The 4,023-nt window shown below is 37.7% G+C and overlaps 1 pseudogene; it reads right to left on the bottom strand.

Annotated features, from left to right (window-relative positions):
• Window positions 1-1,199: 1,199 nt before the first annotated feature.
• Window positions 1,200-3,323, bottom strand: LOC120199306 (annotated as a pseudogene).
• Between the last annotated feature and the right edge of the window lie 700 nt (window positions 3,324-4,023).

Here is a 4,023-nt window from a genome sequence, read left to right as displayed (position 1 = left end):
GAAAGACAGAGGAAAGCCACCATTGACGATACCTCCTCCATCTCTTCAAGCCATCTTAATGCTGTTCGATTTATTGTCATCTGTAATCCTTCTTCATAGGCTTCAAGAGCCTGTCAAAAAGGAAATACAATAAATATATCAAATTGAACTCATATACATATTATTAAATTAATATTTGAACATAGAAATCGAAACTCGAAGTTCAAAAATGAAATCAACCAAACTCGAATCGATTTGTGTTTTCGAGTGCTAGATTATACCTTCCTACTAACAAGTAATAAAGATAAGCACAAGAGTTTTACAGTTTGAGCGAGGGGAGTTTTGATAAACCCAGGTGCAACGTTTTAACCCTAATATTATCTCCTGCCCAATCCAACGCCAAGTATTTCCCGAGTTGGTTCATGGCCATTGCAACAAAATCAAATAGAATACACGAAATGCATTTTTAAACATAAAAGAAGTGATAAAATATATAGGAATGGCCGTGTTTAGGAGCAAAGTATTACCTTTGTTGGATCCATATATAGGTGCTAAATATAGAGGCACAACAGAACCAGTTGAAGAGATTTTTATATATAGAAACACAGAAAAAAGTGCCTAAAGTCATTGTTGATTTCAGCCACAGAAATCTAAATACCACTTGGATTGTAACGATTGATCTTAAATCAGCCCATTCATTGCATTTTAGGAACTTGGTAAGTCTACAACAGGAACATTTATCGGTACGCATCCCCCCCCCCCCATTACTTCTCTAATTGATTAATATTTTCTACTATTTTACTCTACTTGGCCTCCATGCTAAAATGGTTATTTCCCTTTTTTTTCCCTCTAAAATATTTAATATGCAAGCAACAAATTCAAACTCATGTAAAACGAACTGAGGTCTAACTTAAATTAATTCATATAAAATTTTAAATTATTTTGTAACGACAAATTATGAATGGGTTTCTAGGGGAACTACCTTGTTTCTTCCTTGCTAAATAATAAACAATAATACTATGGTCCAAATAATATTGATTTATGGCACTTTTCAAGGAAAACAAAGTTGATTTATTTGAAATTATTCTGGGATGAAAAAATTCATAGATACGATGCTGTTGCTGTTTCGAATATTATAAACTTTTAATGCAAAATCTTAAACCCTCACATTTCATATTACAGGGATTTACCATTGGTTGTGCAAATGAAAAATGGAAGATAAAGGAGTTGCAACAATATCCAATGTTTCATTTCGGGCGTTATCACCTACCGTAGCTGAAGATGGACTCAGAACTAGACAAGGAATTGATAGAAATGTTATCACCCGATCCAACATATGATGTATCATTGACAGATTTTGGGTTTGGCAGAGGAACCGTAATCAAACTACTAGAGGAATCATCAAGAAATATCTCTGCCAACGTCACATTCCATCCAAATATTGTACTACTTTCCTCATGCTAGGCCTTGTTTCCGGTGCAGGATTTGCCCAAAGCAACCCCAGTTTTAATATCAATTCCATTTCTTCCACAACATACTCACCTTCCAATCTCGGATCGCTCATTTGAAGAATCATACCAGTTTTCCAGAATTCGAGGACCCAGTCGACCAAAATGATCTCTTCGGATGGTCTTCCGGGTTCAAAAGGTCTCCTTCCGCAAGCGATTTCCACCATTAAGGTGTCTAAAGCAAATAATCAGAGCTGGTTGTAGGCTTGCCTGTTCTGGCCAGCTCCGGCGCAATGTAGCCGATGGTACCGATGACGTGTGGTCTGAGGATTCGAACCGTGGTCATAGAACTTAGCCAGTCCAAAATCTCGTAATCTTCCATTAAGTTGTGCATCTAATAGAACGTTGCTAGCTTTTATGTCTCTGTGGATCACAACTTGATCCCATTCTTCATGGAGGTACACAAGTGCTGAGGCCACTCCTTTGAGGATTTGAATTCTTTGAGACCAGTCAAGGCTTCGTTTTTCATTGATGAACAAGAACTTATCAAGGCTGCCATTGGCTATGAAATCATAGACCAACAGAAGCTCACCCTGTCTCCTGCAATACCCTAATAGTTGCACCAAATTTCTATGCCTCAGACTTCCCATGCTAGCAATTTCAGCTATGAACTCCTTCATCCCTTGTTTTGAACTGTGGAAGACCCTTTTGACTGCAACTTCTTCATTGGAAGATGGCAGTATTCCTTTGTAAACCTCTCCAAAACTACCGATGCCGAGGAGTTCTTTTCCTTTGAAACCTTTGGTTGCTTTTTAGAGATCCTTGTAACAGAATATCTGAGGTCCATACTCTTGTTCCCAGTCTTCTCTTACTTCTTCATATTTCTTCATCCGCAACTTGTAAGCTGCTCCGATGAGTGTTATAAGGAGAAGACTCATGATCACCAACGGGATCACGATCTGGAAATCGGGTTTCTACCGAGATCGATTCCTAGATGGGGGTGGGGTCGGAAGTTTGGTGTAGTCAAGGCCTTGTGATTGCCCACTTATGTTGAAACTCCATCCAAGTATGTATTGATCACTTGACATCGAACCAGTTGATGCAGAGAAACCAACATACATGGGTTCCAACAGTGTTGTAGAAAGATCAAGCCTTGCTGACAAAAGAGGCAGCCATGGTTTTGGAGTTCTAAGAGGAGCCGCCGTTACATTAAGTAACATCTCTTTTTGATCATAGTCAATCCACAACTGAATTACCTTTCCACTTATGAGTTTCAGTGTCTTGTTATCCCTCTCCCTGTCTGAATAATAACTTGCTGAAGCTGATGCATAGGACTTCAAACTGTTGACATCGATTCCAACATGGTTGCCATCGATATCATTGAACTCGGGGCTTTTGATTGTATCCAGTTTGACTGCAAACACATGGTTGGACGAAAGACCGTTGCTCGTGATGTTGAAAAGGCCAAGATACTGACTTGCAATATCTCCCTTTAACTCCATCGATGGCGTGATAATAAAGGTAATGCCATGGCCACCGAGATCGGGGAACTCGGGGACTATGGAAAACACAAAGCTCGTCGAAAACGTAAAAGAACCCGTGTCGTTGGACGGTGATGATGTGTTGAAGTTGATCGGGATGGGAAAGAAAGCGCGACCGATTTGTTGGTAGGAAGTGTTGGTTAACTGCAACAAGCCATTTGGGTGGATTTGGCTACTCCATCAATATGAAGGTTGGCTTCATGGAAACCATTGTAGATAAACTGGTTTTGCTTTTCAGCATAGGAAATGGAACAAACTGTAACCATGGAAACTAGAATACTAAGTTTAGCCGCCATTGATGACAAACCAAGAATTATTCAAGAATATGGGCGTCGATGGATATTCACGCACTTGGGACTTGAGATGAAAATATCAGTAAAAAAATGTCCAATCAAGTTTTCAAAGATAAGGTCTGATTATGAGTCAAGAATTCGGACAATGAATATCACTCGATCCTAAAACTTGACTAACATGGAGTATTTAAGTTTGATGTTCGGTAATAAACGGGATGACTATGATAATTTTTTAAAAATTATATGAAAATTTAAAATTCTTAACGACAACGACAGCCTAATAATCGATAGATCCATCCCATGTAATATATATGCTTTCCGTAACTTTCACTGCTCCAACTAGTCAGATGGTTCTGGTGATCGAGAAAAAAGAAAACTAGACAGGTGGTTACTGTAATAAAATATATTGCGTTCATTATCATGACAAGATGATGTTTTTACCGCCATGTTTAGTAGTAGTTTGAAGATTAAAAAAGGGATTAATTTAATACGATTTGGATCCAAACCAAGTAAACAAAATCTCTTAAAAGTACGTAGAACCGGTCGAAATTAAGCTCTGGTCTCTGGGTTTTACGACCATGAATTGCTTGTGGAATTGGATTCTAATCAAGTTCATGTGTTGTTTTTTCATAATTATTAGTATTCCACCCAAAACATATTATATATAATTATTAAATCTAATCTTATTTAAAATTTTATTCGAACATGTTTATATTTAAAAATAATTAACCCAACTATGTTAAAGCTATTCATTTAAGTTTA

The sequence above is a fragment of the Hibiscus syriacus genome, unplaced genomic scaffold, assembly GCF_006381635.1.
Source record: "Hibiscus syriacus cultivar Baekdansim isolate YM2019G1 unplaced genomic scaffold, ASM638163v2 tig00005406_pilon, whole genome shotgun sequence".
Taxonomy (NCBI): domain Eukaryota; kingdom Viridiplantae; phylum Streptophyta; class Magnoliopsida; order Malvales; family Malvaceae; genus Hibiscus; species Hibiscus syriacus.
The sequence above is the reverse complement of the archived record's forward strand: the minus strand, read 5'-3'. Positions and strand labels throughout refer to the sequence as shown.